We start from the raw sequence: 21,560 nt of genomic DNA on the forward strand, positions 1-21,560 counted from the left end.
TAGGTAGAGGTAGATGTATCATTAGAGGTAGAGGTATAGTTAGAGATAGAGGTAGAGGTATACAGTAGTTAGAGGTGTATATAGAGGTAGAGGTAGAGGTATGCAGTAGTTAGAGGTGTATATAGAGGTAGAGGTACAGGTAGAGATATAGGAAGAGGTATATGTAGAGGTATAGGAATAAATAGTGGTATAGGTTTAGATAGAGTTATAGATAGAGGTAGGGGTATAGTTAGAGGTATATATAGAGGTAGAGTTAGAGGTAGATGTATAGTTAGAGGTATATGTATAGTTAGAGGTATATATAGAGGTAGAGGAATAGATAGAGGTAGGGCTGTATTTGACCTGAAGGGAGGAGGACCAAGAGCAACAGTGGGAGGAGGAGGAGGGAGGGGGCATATGAGAATGGACTCATTGTAATGGCTGAAATTGAATTAATGAAATGTAGGCAAACGTGGTTTCCATATGTTTGATGTGTTTGGTACCATTCCATTGATGCCATTCCAGCCATTACAAGGAGCGCACGCTCCTATAGCTCATTTCCCACCAGCCTCCTCTGGATGACACATACTGAAGGTCTTGTATTAGATCATGGTCTTTGGTCTAGTCTTCATTAGTGGTCTCCAACTGCGGACAAGCAAACAGCAAAATGCATGAAGAATGCACACAGCATAACACAACCTCAAACAATCTCACTAGCAACTAAACAGTACACGTTCACATTTGAAGTTTGTTGTAGTGCATTTTATACATGGTCCCAACCCATTTAACACAGATCTAAAACATTTAAAACAACTAAAACATAATGGTATGAAACACAAAAAAATGTGACGCATTGAGATAGACATGTCTTACTGTGAACCCAACCCAGCGTAGGCCAGGTCCTAGTACCTTGAGGTGCTGTCAGGCCTTGAGGTGCTGTTGATCACATTAGTCTGGGGGTCCAGGCCTCTTCCCTAACGTATGCTGACATGAGATAATTGTAAATGAGAGAGCGCTCCTTAAATATCCTAGGGAGGCCACACCGCCAAGCCACAGCCTGGTTTAGCCTGCCTCTCCTGGTATGGGCACACAGCTTGGCAGCAGAAGCATGGAGAGGTTCGGGGAAATGGAGACATAACTGAGATATACAGTATAGTTTTGCTAACTGAGTTTTATACTGTTCATGGGTGCTAATGGAGTTGGGTGGTGCAAACACGTAGTTGGGGGAAAGCAGTTATTTTCGTGAAGGAGAAAGCGCCAGCCACAATGCAGAAAACAGCAGCCTTTTCCTTAACCCCACCCTACACCTCTCCCCACATACAACCCATATTTGTCAGTTTATCGTGGATGCCAGTCATGCCTTGGCAGGGATATGCTAAGCATTCTCCCAGATATGGGATGCAGAGCAACACTTAGCATAAATTCTCACACATTACTGACATAGTTGACCTTAGCCCATCAGGAACACATGTCTCTAGGACATTCCAGGAATCCCTAGTCCCCAGCCACTCATGGCCATAGGTGTAGGTCCTGGGGTGTAATGCCATAGACTGCTGTTGTAACGGTTGACCATGAAATTGGCTCATCCACATACTGTAGAAGACAGCTGCCCTGCAGATGCAGTCTGTTGATTCATTTGCATATTCATTTGATGACAGGTTCTGGTGTCTGGGTATTCAGACTTACAGGCAGGCAGATTGGCTAGTTTAAAAACTGGTGGGATGGAAGGAAGAATAGATAGATACATTGCATTCGGAAACTATTCAAATCCGTTGACTTTTTCCACAGTTTGTCACGTTGTTACGTCTTATCAATCTACCCCATAATGACAAAGCAAAAACGTTTTTTTTTTGACATTTTTGCTAATTCATTTAAATTTAAAACTAAAATATTACATTTACATAAGTATTCAGACCCTTTACTCAATACTTTGTTGAAGCATATTTGGCAGCAATTATAGCCTTGCGTCTTCTAGGGTATGACGCTACGAGCTTGGCACACATTTATTTAGGGAGTTTCACACATTCTCCTCTGCAGATCCTTTCAAGCTCTGTCAGGTTGGTTAGGGAGCATCGCATGAACAGCTATTTTTAGGTCTCTCCAGAAATGTTCATCAGGTTCAAGTCTGGACTCTGGCTGGGCAACTCAGGGAAATTCAGAGACCTGTCCCGAAGCCACTCCTGCGTTGTCTTGGTTGTGTGCTTAGGGTTGTCCTGTTGGAAGGTAAACCTTCACCCCCAGGTCCTGAGCACTCTGGAGTAGGTTTTCATCAAGGATCTCTCTGTACTTTGCTCCGTTCATCTTTCCTTTGATCCTGACTATTCTCCCAGTCCCTGCTGCTGACAAACATACCAATAGCATGAGGCTGCCACCACCATGCTTCACCGTAGGGATGGTATAAGGTTCCCTCCAAATGTGACGCTTGGCATTCAAGCCAATGAGTTCTACCTTGGTTTCACCAGACCAGAGACTCTTGTTTCTCATGGTCTGAGTCTTTAGGTGCCTTTTGGAAAACTCCAAGTGGCATGTGCCTTTTACTGAGGAGTGGCTTCTGTCTGGCCGCTCTACCATGGTTGTCCTTCTGAAAGGTTCTCCCATCTCCACAGAGGAACTCTGGAGTTCTGTCAGAGTGACCATCGGGTTCTTGGTCACATCCCTAGGACCAAGGCCCTTCCCCACCAATTGCTCAGTTTGGACTGCTGGCCATCTCTAGGAAGAGTCTTGCTGGTTCCAAACCTCTTTCATTTAAGAATGATGGAGGCCACTGTGTTCTTGGGGACCTTCAATGCTGCAGACATTTCTTGATACCCTTCCCCAGATCTGTGCCTCGACACAATCCTGTCTCTGAGCTCTACGGACATTTCCTTCGACCTCATGGCTTGATTTTTGCACTGACATGCACTGTCAACTGTGGGACCTTATATACATGTAGACAGGTCTGTGCCTTTCCAAATCATGTCCAATAAATTGAATTTACCACAGGTGGACTCCAATCAAGTTGTCGAAACATCTCAAGGATGATCAATGGAAATACGATGCCCCTGACCTCAATGTTGAGTCTCATAGCAAAGGGTCTGAATACTTAAGTAAATATGGCATTTCTGGTTTTTATTTTTAAGAAATTTGCACAAATTGCTAAAAACGTGTTTTTGCTTTGTCATCATGGGGTATTGTGTGTAGATTGACGCTAAGTTTTTATTTATTTAATCCAATTCATAATAAGGCTGTAACTTAACAAAATGTGGAAAAAGTCAAGGGGACAATCATGCTACTCACAACTGCTATCCAGGAGTTTCATCCTGTGGGCTACATTTTCATGATCAGTGGTTTTACGTTTGTGTCGGTAAATTTAATAGTGAAAGAGAAAATATTTCTGCATTTCCCGCTGTGTAAACACATTGCAAATAGGCTCAGGATAACTCCTCCTGATAAAGTTGGGTAGCTGATATTCAGAGCTTAAATAGCGAAATTGAGTAGTCACAGGAATCAAGACTAATTAAGCCAACGCAACGGCCTGTTTTACAAACAGTGGGCTTACCACGCAGGCCAACACGGTTGGCTCCACCCCAGTAAGGACGTATCAACACAGATGTCTTTTGGACGTCTTTTTTTGGTCCTGTCCGGACCGGCCATCTTTTGTTTTTTTTTGTGTTTTACTAACGGTAGGCCTACCAGATAGATGGGCATTCCTAAAATGTAATTTCAGTTGACACTGTAGGCCAGGGATGGGCAATTCCAGTCGTCTAGGGCCTGGTTGGTGTCACACTTTTGCCCCAGCCCCAGCTAACACATCTGACACCAACAATCAACTAATCACGATATTCAGGTTAGAATGCAGTTTGTTTCATCAGGTGTATTAACTAGGGATGGGAAAAAAGTGTGACACCACTCCGCCCCCGAGGACTGGAGTTGCCCATCCCTGCTGTAGGGAATTAGGGGAGCGATGATGCACTGGCTCCTCACACAAACAGCTTATTTTTCATCAAGAGTGTGACAAGAGTGGACTGTGAAAGCATGCAAAATAGATTGATGTACCACTGGGCCATCACATATTGTGTAACAAAGTGTGGAAGGGTGTATGATCTTTAGAACATTCCCTCCTGAACCATGGTTACATGATTACATTAATGATGCTAGGCCCCACTTGCCACGTGAACAACATCATCTCTACAGGTCAATCACCTTTCAGAACAGTCCGTGGACTAGCACATAGTACTGTGAGAGGACAAGCAAACAGAAGCTGTGTTCATACTCACACACTTCTTCCCTAGGGAGAACAGTGGACTACAGTTATCACCACGAGCATAGTGACGTTTAACAAAAACAGTAAACTAGTGTTGGCGCCAAAGACAATATCAAGATACATAGAATAAGTGTTTTTATTTGATAATTTTCTCCCATGCATGACTTAATAACAAAGTGTTTAAGAGTCGAGAGAGACGTGTGAAACATTTAGAATTCCATCATCCCCCAAAAGATAAACTGAGGATAACATTTGGGTTTTGCTTATAGGGTAAAGTATGGGAGAAATGTTTTTCAGGTTTTTGGAGGAAATGATGCAATTGCCCCTCTTGGTTACACATGTGCATTTTCCATAGCAACAGATCACATTTGCCCTAGTAACATACCAAGGTGTCCCTAGCAACAGTGCTTCATCTTATTCTCTCTCTCTCTCTCTCTCTCTCTCTCTCTCTCTCTCTCTCTCTCTCTCTCTCTCTCTCTCTCTCTCTCTCTCTCTCTCTCTTTCTCGCTCTCTCTCTCGCTCTCTCTCTCTCTCGCCTTCAGACAGCACAGCTAGTTCAAGCAAAACAAGCCCGGTGTTTATGGTTTCTCTGCTGCTAATGAAAAACAAAATAAGCTCTTTTTGTTTTGATGGTGTTACTTAATCTGTTGGGAAGGATAGAGAGGGGGAGGGGCTGAAGTGGTAGCAGCCAATCAGATCACAGAATCAGGCTCTGACAAACTCAAACACTGGTTGTTTGCTGTTGGTAACAGAGATGCGATTGGCTCAAAATGGTCTTGCACAATTGGATAGGTGTCCCAAAGTGTGTGGGTATTTTGAGCACTGTTGTGATTGTGTTTATCTAATGCACTGGTGTTTAACACAACAATGACTTGCATGGCCTATGGAGCCAGAATGTCCTGTCAATGGCAAAAGCATTGGGCAGTCTGGAGAAGATGTGACGTTAGTGGTCGTGTGGGAGAGAGTGTGTGTGTGTGCACGCGTACGTGTGTGTGTGCATCTACTGCATACCTCAACTGACGCATGACCACTATTGACTTTTCATCTCTCTGCAACACAAGGTCATGTTGCATGGGGCCTCCCTCTAAACGTGATCTCTCGTGTTCGTGTTCCAGTTCCCGTCAATATCCAACAACTTCGCACAGCCATTGAACAGGACTGGAACAACATTCCACCGGCCACAATCAGCAGCCTGATCAACTCTATGCGAAGGAGATGTGCCAAATGGTGGACACACCAGACACTGACTGGTTTTCTGATCTCCGCCACTACTTTTTTAAGGTATCTGTAAGCAACAGATGCATATCTGTATTCCCAGTCGTGAAATATATAGATTAGGGCTTAATTTATTTATTTTTAATTGACTGATTTCCTTATATACAGTAGGAACTGTAACTCAGTTAAATAATTGGAATTGTTGCATGTTGCATTTATATTTTTTCTCAGTGTATGTATGTGACTCGTTTCAGGAAACTAGGCATATGTTGCGCATCACTACTTCACAGGAGAGGCATTTGAGCGTAAATGTCTTCTGTAACATTTTAACTTTCATTTTCTTTAATAACAAACTTGTATGCCATCTGTAAATACAAATACAAATTACGAGTTGGTTTAGCCACGGAGAAAGTCAGGAACCTTCACACTAGCCATGATTGGCTGAGATCATGGGTGGGTTGGGGATGCCGAGAGATGAGTTTGGATTCGTCTGCTATGTAGGACGCTTCTGTCTATAACATAAGCTGCTCAGTATGTGTAGGTAATGCGGCTTTCTAACGCGGTTTCTTTGAAAGATATTAGGAAGAACTGCAAAAAACACCTGTCTCCGGATTACATCTTCAAACTAAGAGCAGCTGTGGCATCCATGACAGAGAGAGAAAAGCATGTATACGGGTAAGATAATCTAGCTAGCTACATTTTCAGTTATTGTACGTTTCTATTTTTGTCAGAAAGTAATTTACATTGCAAGTTAAAGCGTACTGTTAGCTAGCTAGCTAACATTAGCTGGCTGGCTCGCTAGCTAACATTATGTGTATGATCTTGTGTAGTAATATTATTTGTATCTCAGAGCCATTTGCATTGCTAGTTTAGCCCAATGTCAGCTAGCTAGCTAATATTGAATCTAGTTGGTTAGCTTTAGCTACCTCTAGATTCATGCAGTCTAGTAACATTATGAATTGGCATTATAGTTAATTGTTTAGCTAGCTTCATGTCTAAAAATACTCCACTATGCAAGTAATAATTTCACTGTATCGTTTACACCTTCTGTATCCTGTGCATGTGACAACTTAGATTTTATATGATATAGTGTGTGTTTACCAGAGACGGTAATGTGAAGAATAACATGACGTTAGGCCAACGAGAATATAACGTTAGGCCAACGAGACAGTGTCTGTCACGGATCCCTCCAGAACTTTCATTACACACACCTGGCCCCTATTCCCACTGATTGTATTCGTATATATGTGCCCTTTGGTCTCCATTGGGGGGTCGATTATTGTTACTATGTCCGTTGGTGCGTGTGAGTACCTGTGCTGTGTGTTTTGGGCTTTCGTGCCGTTGTGGATTGTGCAGATGATTACGGGTCTTGTCCTGTGTGATAATCATTGTGCGCTAGTGTTATTTACTCCCCTGTCTTTACACGGCACGCAATAATTTGCGCTTAATAAAAAACCCTATTACGCATTCCTGCATCTGGCTCCCTATCCTTCATGCCAACGTGACAGTGTCCAAGTTCTAAAATTCTCCAGTAGAATTCCCTGCTTTTATTTCATCACACTCACAACCGTAAGACATTTTCTGTAATTAGCTCGCCTTTAACTTGTAAATAATGATATTGTTCTGAGTTTCTTTTCCTGTAATAATCCATACAAATTAGCTAAAGTTAAGATGCTGTCAGCTATATGAAATGGTCATTATTTGAACTGGCTAGTCAGCTAACTTAAAGTTAGCTAGCTACAGTGCCTTGCGAAAGTATTCGGCCCCCTTGAACTTTGCGACCTTTTGCCACATTTCAGGCTTCAAACATAAAGATATAAAACTGTATTTTTTTGTAAAGAATCAACAACAAGTGGGACACAATCATGAAGTGGAACGACATTTATTGGATATTTCAAACCTTTTTAACAAATCAAAAACTGAAAAATTGGGCGTGCAAAATTATTCAGCCCCCTTAAGTTAATACTTTGTAGCGCCACCTTTTGCTGCGATTACAGCTGTAAGTCGCTTGGGGTATGTCTCTATCAGTTTTGCACATCGAGAGACTGAATTTTTTTCCCATTCCTCCTTGCAAAACAGCTCGAGCTCAGTGAGGTTGGATGGAGAGCATTTGTGAACAGCAGTTTTCAGTTCTTTCCACAGATTCTCGATTGGATTCAGGTCTGGACTTTGACTTGGCCATTCTAACACCTGGATATGTTTATTTTTGAACCATTCCATTGTAGATTTTGCTTTATGTTTTGGATCATTGTGAAGACAAATCTCCATCCCAGTCTCAGGTCTTTTGCAGACTGCATCAGGTTTTCTTCCAGAATGGTCCTGTATTTGGCTCCATCCATCTTCCCATCAATTTTAACCCATCAATTTTAACCATCTTCCCTGTCCCTGCTGAAGAAAAGCAGGCCCAAACCATGATGCTGCCACCACCATGTTTGACAGTGGGGATGGTGTGTTCAGCTGTGTTGCTTTTACGCCAAACATAACGTTTTGCATTGTTGCCAAAAAGTTAAATTTTGGTTTCATCTGACCAGAGCACCTTCTTCCACATGTTTGGTGTGTCTCCCAGGTGGCTTGTGGCAAACTTTAAACGACACTTTTTCTGGATATCTTTAAGAAATCGCTTTCTTCTTGCCACTCTTCCATAAAGGCCAGATTTGTGCAATATACGACTGATTGTTGTCCTATGGACAGAGTCTCCCACCTCAGCTGTAGATCTCTGCAGTTCATCCAGAGTGATCATGGGCCTCTTGGCTGCATCTCTGATCAGTCTTCTCCATGTATGAGCTGAAAGTTTAGAGGGACGGCCAGGTCTTGGTAGATTTGCAGTGGTCTGATACTCCTTCCATTTCAATATTATCGCTTGCACAGTGCTCATTGGGATGTTTAAAGCTTTGGAAATCTTTTTGTATCCAAATCCGGCTTTAAACTTCTTCACAACAGTATCTCGGACCTGCCTGGTGTGTTCCTTGTTCTTCATGATGCTCTCTGCGCTTTTAACGGACCTCTGAGACTATCACAGTGCAGGTGCATTTATACGGAGACTTGATTACACACAGGTGGATTGTATTTATCATCATTAGTCAATTAGGTCAATATTGGATCATTCAGAGATCCTCACTGAACTTCTGGAGAGAGTTTGCTGCACTGAAAGTAAAGGGGCTGAATAATTTTGCACGCCCAATTCTTCAGTTTTTGATTTGTTAAAAAAGTTTGAAATATCCAATAAATGTCGTTCCACTTCATGATTGTGTCCCACTTGTTGTTGATTCTTCACAAAAAAATACAGTTTTATATCTTTATGTTTGAAGCCTGAAATGTGGCAAAAGGTCGCAAAGTTCAAGGGGGCCGAATACTTTCGCAAGGCACTGCAACTAGCAAGCTAGAAACAAATGCAAATCTTTGTTTAGAAAGTGTTGTGTTCATGTTTTTTGTGTTTATACAAGATTGATGACAATAGAATGTTCATGATGTAACTGGGACAGCTGGATTCAGACATCTTGATAGACATAGTATAAACCAACCTTTAATCTTGATATATCTGGTTGTTTAGTACACTACAGTACTCACTCTGTTTAGCACATGAGATAGGTGGGTGGGGTGGGGAGATGGGTGGGGCTAAGGCTTGTGAACAATGCTGAATGGGTGTAGACAAAGAAGAGCTCTCCAGTAGGTGTAGCAAAACATTCATCTGCATTTTCTCAAAAGCAGCATTACAGAACTGTAGTGTATGAAAAAACATTTTCTATCTCCGAGTATCTACTTTTATCCAATGTACAAAACACAATTTCACATGTTGCTACATAGTACTGAATTGAGCCAGTCAGTCACATATTTAAAACTGTCCATGGAAGTTTTTGTAGGTCAACTTTCTTTTGTTTTTATTCCGTTTTGAATTGTTTAAAAATAAGGTATTGTTTTATCGTCATATTACATCTTGTCTTCCAAATCTTATGGTTCCCAATGCATATTATTATCCACCATAGATCTTTAGTATTGTCATCCATGTGAGTATCAAAAACATGTGAGTATCAAAAACACAGTAAAAGACTGATTTATACATACATGAAAATCAATACTTCTATCAGATCCCATATTTCTTTAGTTCTGGAGTAGTTCAATAAAACGTGTTCTAAATTCTCTTCATCACTACGATTTGGCATAGGACAAAATGGACTTTTAACAAAACAGCTCCAGCTTCACTCCAGAACGCTCTGGTAAACGTCATACAGAATGGTATTTTCTGGCATTTTCTGACAATTGTGTACTTTTCTATACATTCTTTAGTTTCTGCTGGGGTCAGGTGCACACATGCGCTGTGTGCGACTTCGCCACCGTACATTTCATCAGATATCAATTTATAAATAGTTTCAGTTAATATTTAAATGTTGAAAGTCGTCAGTAAAGTTGCCATAACACAACCTGTGATGAGGTGCATTTTTTCTTGATTTTCTACATATTTTTTTCCCCCACAAAGACATTGCTGACACACACTGTATTTGACACATGCACTGTTTGTTTACATATTTACACAGAGTTCCTTGCGTAGCCTAACTCTGCATTCCGATGATGCTTTGGAGACAGGGCTCTGACAGCGGCCAATGGGCAGAGAGGATTATAATGAGTGTGTGTGAATAGGTGGAGAGAGTGTGTGTGAAACAAACAGCTCTATCAAACAGCATATTGACGGAAGCTGATTTTTAAAATCTGCTTTTATCTGTCACTTTCTCATTGAAATGGTGTAACTTTTTTCTAAATAAATCAATATTGTTAGTACAGCTGTCCCCAATAACCGTCCCCACAAACTGTCTGTATATTGCCTATTTATCTCATGAACACACACAGTGAAGCATTCATATTGACTCTGCAATAAGAAAAGAGGATATTACATACAACCCGTTAATCAAACAAGCAGCAAAACTTCCTTATGGGCAGAGTGGATTATTCATCTGACACATGGTAATCAAACAATGTTATCTGTTCAGTTGTGATTACACTATTAAGATTAAAATACTTGGGATCACCCAGACAAAGAGTGATCTGCAACTGAGGCTTGTCATGTCTGGGGATTTGCTTTGACGTCTTCTGAGCTAATTAATTATCACCTGTCAATCAAATGAAGATCTAGAACTGTCACGACTTCCGCCGAAGTTGGTCCCTCTCCTTGTTCGGGCGGCGTTCGGCGGTCGACGTCACTGGCCTTCTAGCCATCGCCAATCAACTTTTCATTTTCCATTTTTTTTGTCTTTGTCTTACACACCTGATTTCAATCCCCCAATTACCTGTTCATTATTTAACCCTCTGTTCCCCAATGTTTGTTTGTGAGTGATTGTTTCTATGTAGGAAGGTCCGTTATTGTGGGCTCTGTTTTTGTGTTGCATTTATTATGTTGAGTAAATATGTTTATTTACTCATACCTGATGTCCTGCGCCTGACTCCTATACACCAACTACACACAGACTTCGTTATAAAAACTTTGATGTCTTTGTGTCTGTTGGTGTCTCTGCTCTGTGTTTAAGTTTTGAGAAGACTTCATGGCAGTTGTCTTGGTTGTGTTTTTCAGCTTTCTTAACAAGTGTAAACATGCAGTGTGTGAATATATCTGTATGCGTGTATATATGTGTGTGTGTGTGACAGGAGAGCCCTGTGGTTTCAGCCACACAGGATGCAGCTGCAGATAGTTTGAGTGTATGTGCAACTAAAGCATGTACTGTGTGTGTGTGTGTGTCTGTGTGTTTGTCAGCACGTCTTTGTGGATTTTGCCTTTCTCCAAATGTTGCTGTCAACATCAATACCAATTGTTTTGTCTTGTCTCTCTATGCCCCATGCACTGTCTCCTCTCAATTTAATTCAATTCAAGGATTTTATTGGCATGAAACATATATTAACAATGCCAAAGCAAGTGAAGTAGAATTAACAAAAATGAAATACACAATAAAAATGTACTATAAATATTACACTCACAGAAGTTCCAAAAGAATAAAGACATTTCAAATGTCATATGTCTATATATAGTGTTGTAATGATCTGCAAATAGTAAAAGTACAAAAGTGAAAATAAATAAACATATGGGTTGTATTTACAATGGTGTTTGTTCTTCACTGGTTGCCATTTTCTTCTGGCAACAGCTCACAAATATTGCTGCTGTGATGGCAAACTGTGGTATTTCACCCAGTAGATATGGGAGTTTATCAAAATTGGGTTTGTTTTCAAATTCTTTGTAGATCTGTGTAATCTCAGGGAAATATGTGTCTCTAATATGGTCATACATTTGGCAGGAGGTTAGGAAGCGCAGCTCAGTTTCCACCTCATTTTGTGGGCAGTGTGCACATAGCCTGTCTTCTCTTGAGAGCTAGGTCTGCCTACGGCGGCCTTTCTCAATAGCAAGGCTATGCTCACTGAATCTATACATAGTCAAAGCTATTCTTTAGTTTGGGTCAGTCACAGTGGTCAGGTATTCTGCCACCGTTTACTCTCTGTCTATCGCCAAATAGCATTCTAGTTTGCTCAGTTATTTTGTCAATTCTTTCCAATGTGTCAAGTAATTCTTTTTTGGTTTGGTTGGGTCTAATTGTGTTGCTGTCCTGGGGCTCTGTGGCGTCTGTTTGTGTTTGTGAACAGAGCCCCAGGACCAGCTTGCTAGGGGACTCTTCTCCAAGTTCATCTCTCTGTAGGTGATGGCTTTGTTATGGAAGGTTTGGGATTCGCCTCCTTTTAGGTGGTTGTAGAATATTACAGTTATTTTCTGGATTTTGATAATTAGCTTGTACCGGCCTAATTTTGCTCTGCATGCATTATTTGGTGTTTTACATTGTACACGGATGATTTTTTGCAGAATTCTGCGTGCATTCTCAAATTGGTGTTTGTCCCATTTAGTGAATTATTGGTTGGTGATCGGACCCCAGACCTCACAACCATAAAGGGCAATGGGTTCTATAACTGATTCAAGTATTTTTAGCAAATTTTATGTTCCTTTTGATGGCATAGAAGGCCCTTCTTTCCTTGTCTCTCAGCTCGTTCACATCTCTCTCTCTCTCTCTCTCTCTCTCTCTCTCTCTCTCTCTCTCTCTCTCTCTCTCGTAATTTGGCCCTAACTTACTTCGAGGTGTGCCTGACAGAGAGAGAGAGAGAAAAACAGCAGAAGGAGCGTAAAAAAGAGAGGGCAGTAGTAATATAATAAGTAAATTTGCAGCTTGGTTTGGCTCTCTGTCCTCTGACAGTCCTCTGAAACAAAAAAGTAACCACTAGCTGAGTGACTCCTGGGCTACTTAGTCTACCCAGCAACCACACTCTACTCCTCTCCATCTGCTGAACCACACAAAGGAACAGAGAAAAAAATGTGTGTGAGTCTGTGCATGTGTGTGTGTGTGTGTAGATGGGCAGTGTGATGCTTATTTATGATGATCAGTATGTGTACTTGGATTACATGTGTAGTTTGTGTATGTGTGTGTGCCCATGTGGCTGAATGGATAGGTCTAACAGGACAAAGACTCCTAAGTGAAATGGTCAGGGCAAATTGGCTTCTGACCTTCTGACCTGCCCCTGACCTATTTCCCTCTCCTTCTCTTTCTTGCTTTCATACATTATGTCTCTTTCTCTTTACCCTTCTCAAAATCTCTCCATCTATCCATGCACCATTCAGCCAGGGAGGCTGCCCAAGCCCTCACCAACCTCCTGACAGACCCACCAATGCCTTGACACCCTCACCAACCCCCAGACACCCCTAACAACCCCCAGACACCCCCACCAAACTCCTGATACCCCCACCAACCCCAAAGACACCCCCACCAATCTCCATGACACCCCCACCAACCTCAAGACACCTCAACCAACCCCAGACATCCACACCAGCATCCTGACACCCACACCAACCTCCCGACACCCCCACCAACCCCTGACTTTCTACCAACCTCCTGACACCTCCACCAACCTCTTGACACCCCAACCTCTTGACCTCTTGACAGACCCCCACCAAACTCCTGATACCCTCACCAACCCCCAGAGACCCCCACCAACTCCCGGACACCTCCACCAACCTCCTGACACCCCCACCAACCCCCAAACACCCCCATCAACCTCCTGACACCCTCACAACCTCCTGACTCCCCCACCAACATCCAGATACCCTCAACAACCCCCTGACACCCCCACCAACCTCCTGACACCCTTACCAACCCCCTGACACCATTGTCAACCACCTGACACCCTCACCAATCTCCTGACACCCCCACCAACCTCCTGACACCCTCACCAACCTCCTGACACCCTCACCAACCACCTGACACCCTCACCAATCTCCTGACAACCCCACCAACCTCCTGACACCTCACCAACCGTCTGACACCCTCACTAACCCTCCGACACACTCATTGCATATTCACTCTTCAACTCACTCACCGTAACCCAATGAAATCGCTCCCCCTCCATCATTTGTACATCCTGAACACCCCCATCACCATCCAGTCACAACTCATGACTGACTATCTATGTAAGTATTCCAGATGGATTTGGGTTTCTGTCTCCAACTGGAGTGTGTCTGTCAGTCTGTCTGGAGCCTGGGGCAGCCACATCCGATGTCTCAATGCTTAACATGCTCCTGCTCTTAAAGAGACCTCAACCAGAGATGTGCCCCCTACAAAGAGACATACACACACACGTGCATGCACACGCACACACACACACAAATTAACGCACACACACACAGGCTGAGTTTACACAGGCAGCCCAATTCCACCAATTGGCCTTTTGACAAATCATATCAGCTCTGAAAAAGATCTGATATGAAAAGACCTGATGTGATGAGTCAAAAGACCAATGTAGCCAAGGAGACACAACTGGCTGGGATACAGAGGCATTGAGAATCTCAAAGGTTGCGTTTACACAGGCAGCCCAATTTTGATATTTTTCCAAATTACACACAACCACACACTCACACAACCACACAATCAGCCATTAGCCCACAGCACACAAACACACGCTCACACTTTCATCAGCCACTCTTCCAGTCTCCATAGCTGCTGTTGTGTGCAGTACTTAGTATTCAGCTCCTCTACTATTCAGAATATACACACTCTACCAGAGACAAAACTAAATAACCAATCACAGACACAGCCTATTGGAAGTTAAGCCAATAAGAGAGCAATAGAGCTAACCAATGACGGAGCCAGCAGCAGACCTAGGCAGCTAGAGATTGAGGCACAGCACGCTTTGAGCCAATCTGAGATAGCGAACAACGGAAAGAGCTAGCCAATCGGAGAGGATTTCTTTGCTGTTGCAGCATGAGTATCTGACCAGACAGAGAGAGAGGGAGCAAGAGAAAGAGAGGAGTGAGTGTTATTGTGTACCTTATAGTCGATAGTTAGAATGGTGAGCGTACTTTACCACTTCCAAAATGTGTATCTTTCTACAAAACACCCAAATACTGCTTTCAAAATGATTCTGAGTGTAAATGTGATTGATAATGTCTATGTACGCATGCAAATGTGTGTAAATGCACGAGTGGATATGTCTGTGTGTGTGTGTGCGTGTGTGTATATATGTGTATGTGAATGTGTATGTGATGGTGTGTTTGTTTCATGGTGTCCATGTCGCCGGTGACCTCAAACCCCGTCTGGTGAACAATAACAGAGGGAAGCGTATCATTGAGACACGTGCTGCCAACTGTTGCTGAAACTCAGTTAACATAAAACCACTTTACTGACTGTGAAATGAACCCCCCCCACCACCCCCGACACACTCCAACAGCCCCCCCCCTCTCTTGACCCCTGTCCTGCCTCCATCGTCCCTAATTGATAGGATGAGGTGGTGGAGGGGTGTGTGTATGTTGTGTTGTGTTATGTGTTGTGTTGTGCGTATGTGTGTGTAAGGACAGCTGGGTGTCTGGCAGCGTCAGTAGCAGCTGCCCCAGGCCTGAACAGTGCAGATTAGAGGGCTGAGAGCACGTGCTGCCTGCTTTGGAGACCAACAATGGATGAACGGAAGGGGAGTCCTTATCCCTCCCTCTGCCTCTCTCTCTCTCTCTGTCTCTCTGTCTCTCTCTTGCTCTGCCCCTCTCCCCCTCTCCCCCTGTCTCTCTCTGCCCCTCTGTCTCACTGTCTCTCTCTTTGCAGAAGAGAAGAGTTAGGAATAGAAAGAAGATAGCCATTGATAGATAGACAGAAGAATAGACAGAGACAGAAAGGGAGATAGACAGAAGACACAGAGGGTTTGGAGGATAGAGGGATGTAGACAGAGAGGAGAGTTGGGCCCCTATAAGGTGTTGAGAGGGCCATGGTGTTACTCCTGCAGAGAGATATTTGAGCAGGTTCCTTTCACAAATAAAGAGTCTGAAAAATAAAGAGGGGCGAGGCGTGCATGTGTGTCATGGGGCTAAGGGTTTTGGGTGGGTCTGCACAGACATGAAGAGCGGCACACTTCAACCAAAACGTCTCTTTTGCTAATGAAAAGAGTGTTCTGGATGAGGGAGTGATTTAGGGGTGGAGAAAGGAAGGGGGGAGGAAGACTTTCCCCACCTAGAGAACATATCACGTGGCTGTTTTGTCCATGCCAATCTATTACAACACAAAAGGAGTGCTGAGTCATGAAGGAGTCATCATGTTCTTCAAAAGAGACTGATATTTACCCTGCAATACAGTGCATTAGGCTGCATGCTCATCTGGCTGGCTCATCCTGAAATCTCACAATAGAAAGCTATTCTGACCATCTGGCACAATCAAACACATGTCTCATAAAGGATACAGGGCACTGTTCCATGCTAGAAAACCCCAGTGGTCTATGGTGCCAATGGAGCATGGAAAATGCAATGAGAAATTGTAAACGCATTGGAGCCGTGAAAGTGTTTGCAATTTGAGTCATCCTAAAGGTTATATGCAATCTATGATACAGTAACTCGAAATGGAACTTCCTGGAAAATGTCACACTCACTTAAATGTTGACTGATGCGAAACATTTGTGCTTCTCAGGTTAGAAACATAGTCACTCATACAGGGTCATCCAGGGTAATTCAAGGATTTGGCCTTAAGTGTTGGTGTGTGGTGTATGTGGTTGGACGCATGCAAACAAACATTCTGCTCTCCACCTCCTACTTCTCCTTCTTCTCCTCCCACTTCATCTCATCCCCTCTTCCTCATCCTATTCCAGAGCCTTCTTCCCTCTCCTCTTCCTCCTCCTCTTTCATCTCAACATTCCTCAAAAATCCCGCTCTCTAGGCCTCGCCTTGTTGTCTGATGCACAGTGACAGACCCATTGAGGTTGACATTGTCTCCCGTGACAACTAACAAGCAAATGTCTAATTAGTGCAAATTATGCTCCAATGACTCAAATGACGGTTGATTCTGTCAGCCAATTTGTCTCTCTTCCTCTCTCTTTTAATCAGTGGATTTGTGCTGCAGTATGTAAACTGGTATTTCTTAAAGATTGTTTTATACATCTTTATGAGGCTAATTCTGTGACTGACTGTTCTGTTTTGCACAGTCACAGAGGGACACATATACAATGCATCAGTTGGGGTCTTGATAGTATTTGACCCTACAATAGTAGCAGTATAAACTTAAATTTAGCCAACTGGAAAGAGCCAAGAATGGTCAGATAACCCCCCACCCCCTTTCAAGCCATGGGTAAATTAGGAGCATGGAAACTTACAGCGGTTTGATGGAGTGGTTGTGGTCCTAGAAACCCCCAGGGGATTCTGCCTGGCTGTCCAGTAAGGATGTTTCTGCCTGGCTGTCCAGTAAGGATGTGTCTGCCTGGCTGTCCAGTAAGGATGTTTCTGTCGGTCTGTCCAGTAAGGATGTTTCTGTCGGCCTGTCCAGTAAGGATGTTTCTGCCTGGCTGTCCAGTAAGGATGTTTCTGTCGGCCTGTCCAGTAAGGATGTTTCTGCCTGGTTGTCCAGTAAGGATGTTTCTGTCGGCCTGTCCAGTAAGGATGTTTCTGTCGGCCTGTCCAGTAAGGATGTTTCTGCCTGGCTGTCCAGTAAGGATGTTTCTGTCGGCCTGTCCAGTAAGGATGTTTCTGTCGGCCTGTCCAGTAAGGATGTTTCTGTCGGCCTGTCCAGTAAGGATGTTTCTGTCGGCCTGTCCAGTAAGGATGTTTCTGCCTGGCTGTCCAGTAAGGATGTTTCTGTCGGCCTGTCCAGTAAGGATGTTTCTGTCGGCCTGTCCAGTAAGGATGTTTCTGTCGGCCTGTCCAGTAAGGATGTTTCTGTCGGCCTGTCCAGTAAGGATGTTTCTGCCTGGCTCTTCAGTAAGGATGTTTCTGCCTGGCTGTCCAGTAAGGATGTTTCTGCCTGGCTGTCCAGTAAGGATGTTTCTGCCTGCCTGTCCAGTAAGGATGTTTCTGCCTGGTTGTCCAATAAGGATATTTCTGCCTGGTTGTCCAGTAAGGATGTTTCTGCCTGGCTGTCCAGTAAGGATGTTTCTGCCTGGCTGTCCAGTAAGGATGTTTCAGCCAGGATGTCCAGTAAGGATGTTTCAGCCTGGCTGTCCAGTAAGGATGTTTCAGCCTGGCTGTCCAAAAGGATGTTTCTGCCTGGCTGTCCAGTAAGGATGTTTCTGTTTCGCTGTCCAGTAAGTGTGTGGTTTGCTGCACCTGGTCAGAGTGTGAAATGCCAAACTTCATTGCACCTGTAATATGTCTGTAGATCTATTTGAATGTTTCTTAACAGTAAAAACATGGGATCTGTTTTTTTTCACTCTGTTTGCTCTTTCGAAAAAAGTGTACTTAACACTCCTTGCTTGGCTGAAAATGATCAAAGTGGCTTTGATTTTGTCATTATTTTTAACAAGCTACATTTCTAGAGCTTTTGCACTGTTTTAAGTCTTGGTAACTCACCTAATCCACTACCAATGAGATATACACTATATTTACACAAGTATGTGGACACCCCTTCAAATTAGTGGATTTGGCTATTTCAGCCACATCATAGAGTGATGAATTACATTTCACCATCTGGCAGTCCGACTGACGAATCTGGGTTTGGCGGAAGACAGGAGAATGCGACCTATGCATTGTGCCAACTGAAAACTTTGGTGGAGGAGGAATATTGGTCTGATGCTGTTTTTCACGGTTCGGGCTAGGCCCCTTAGTTCCAGAAAAGGGAAATCTTAATGCTACAGCATACAATGACATTCTAGACGATTCTTTCCCCAAACTGGCAACAGTTTGGGAAGGCCATTTCCTGCGCAGCATGACAATGTCCCCGTGCACAAAGGAAGGAAATATAAATAGTTTGTTGAGATCGGTGTGGAAGAACTTGACTGGCCTGCACAGAAACCTGACCACTACCCCATTGAAACCCTTTGGGATGAATTGGAACACGAGCCAGGCCTAATCGCCCAACATCAGTGCCCAACCTCTCTAATGCTCAGAAGGGAAGCATGCCCCTGCAGCAATGTTCCAACATCTAGTGGAAAAAGCCTTCCCAAAAGAGTGGAGGCTGTTATAGCTGCAAGGTGGGGACCAACTCCATATTAATGCCCATGATTTTGGAATGATATGTTCAATGAGCACGTGTCCACATACTTTTGTAATGTGTTGTAATAATGTTGCATAGATGTGCCCATCATTGGAGGAGGAATACCATCATGCCTTACACCTGACACATGTCACACTGGATGACAGTTATGTAAGAAAACACTTAGCATCAGACGACACAGACAGACAGACAGACAGACAGACAGACAGACAGACAGACAGACAGACAGACAGACAGACACCTGTGTCTGGTACAGTGGTTTACAATAGAAGGGTTTACGGGCTGCTTAGTTTGCTGCCTTAAGTCATTGTAAAGACACCAGACTGTCAACTTTGTTAGCATGCGTGTGTGTGTGTGTTCATAAGGTTTTCACAGTATATGCAGCTGTCTGTGACTCCTTTCATGTTCTCCAGAAACTTTTCCTTTGAGCTGCTGGACAGAGAAGGGCACTCACTGTATGTTTCAATGTTGTGTGTATTCTGTTGCTCTCCAGGACTGTTGTTTCATTTGGAAACACTGTCAGTATCAAAGATTGTATATAGTCGCTCCTGATGAGAATCTTATATACTGTACATGTCACTGGATGGACAGTAAGGCAGTCAGGTAGTCAGTGCTGTCATCTAGTGACCAGTCTGGACAGGCATGCAGATACAGGAACAATGTCAGGTGGGCGAGCAGACAGACTGCCAGCCAGATACGGAAACCCCATCAGGTGGGCGAGCAGACAGACTGCCAGCCAGATACGGAAACCCCATCAGGTGGGCGAGCAGACAGACTCTGCAACCAGTCAGATGGTTATCAGGCTCTCTCTGAGCATTGTGTGTTATGAATGCAAACATAAGAGACAGGAGAACAGACTGTAAACAGACACACTTTTGAAATATAGATTGCGTTTTGAGTGTGTGTGTGTGTGTGTTCATACAGGGCAAAAAGCACCATATGGCAGGCCTTGTAGCTAAATATTTCCCTTTGTATTGTGTGTGTGTGTGTGTGTGTGCGTGTGCGTGTGCGTGTGCGTGTGCGCGCGCGTGTGTGTGTGTGTGTGTGTGTGTGTGTGTGTGTGTGTGTGTATGTGTGTTCAAACACAAAGAACATTATGCTGGCAAATGAATGAATAACTGGGGGTTGCATGAGAGAAACGTAAGTATATGTTTCTTATACCTCCACATCTAACAGGTGAGTTTATAGAGTGAGGTAGAGTGTCTTATACCTCCACATCTGACCGGTGAGGTTATAGTGAGGTAGAGTGTCTTATACCTCCACATCTGATCGGTGAGGTTATAGTGAGGTAGAGTGTCTTATACCTCCACATCTAACAGGTGAGTTTATAGAGTGAGGTAGAGTGTCTTTTACCTCCACATCTAACAGGTGAGTTTATAGAGTGAGGTAGAGTGTCATATATGTCCAGATCTGACTGGTGAGTTTATGGAGTGAATTAGATTGTCTTCTACATCCACATCTGACCGGTGAGTTTATAGAGTGTGGTAGTGTCTTATACCTCCACATCTGACCGGTGAGTTTATAGAGTGAGGTAGTGTCCTATACCTCCACATCTGACCGGTGGGTATATAGCGTTAGTTAGTGCCTTATATCTCCACATCTGACTGTTGAGTTTATAGAGTGAGGTAGAGTGTTTTATACCTCCACATCTGAACGGTGAGTTCATAGAGTGAGGTAGAGTGTTTTATACCTCCACATTCTACTGGTGAGTTTAGAGAGTAAGGTAGAGTGTCATATATGTCCAGATCTGACTGGTGAGTTTATGGAGTGAATTAGATTGTCTTCTACATCCACATCTGACCGGTGAGTTTATAGAGTGTGGTAGTGTCCTATACCTCCACATCTGACCGGTGAGTTTATAGAGTGAGGTAGAGTGTCCTATACCTCCACATCTAAACGTTGAGTTTGTAGAGTGAGTTAGAGTGTCTTCTACCTCCACATTCTACCGGTGAGTTTATAGAGTGAGGTAGAGTGTCTTACATCTTCACATCTGAACAGTGAGTTTATAGAGTAAGAGTGTCTCACATCTTCACATCTGAACGGCGAGTTTATAGAGTAAGATAGTGTCTTATTTCTCCACATCTGAATGGTGAGTTTATAGAGTAAGATAGTGTCTTATTTCTCCACATCTGAACGGTGAGTTTATAGAGTGAGGTAGAGTGTCTTATACCTCCACATCTGACCGGTGAGGTTATTGAGTGAGGTAGAGTGTCTTATACCTCCACATCTGAACGTTGAGTTTATGGAGTGAGGTAGAATGTTTTTTTACCTCCACATCCGACTGGTGGGTTTATTATTTTTTTTAACTAGGTAGGCTAGTTGAAAACAAGTTCTCATTTACAATTGCGACCTCGTCAAGATACAGCCAAGCAGTGCGACACAAACAGCAACACGGAGTTACACATGGAATAAAACAACATGCAGTTAATAATACAATAGAAAAAGTCTATATACAGTGTACAAATTAGGTAAGATAAGGGAGGTAAGGCAATACATAGGCCATACTGGCAAAATAATTACAATATAGCAATTCAACACTGGAGTGATAGATGTGCAGAAGATGGCGTGCAAGTGGAGATACTGGGGTGCAAAGGAGCAAAATCAGTCAAATAAATAGTATGGGGATGAGGTAGTTGGATGGGCTATTTACAGAT

Source organism: Oncorhynchus mykiss, chromosome 11, assembly GCF_057628025.1.
Source record: "Oncorhynchus mykiss isolate SJ-2025 chromosome 11, ASM5762802v1, whole genome shotgun sequence".
Classification (NCBI taxonomy): domain Eukaryota; kingdom Metazoa; phylum Chordata; class Actinopteri; order Salmoniformes; family Salmonidae; genus Oncorhynchus; species Oncorhynchus mykiss.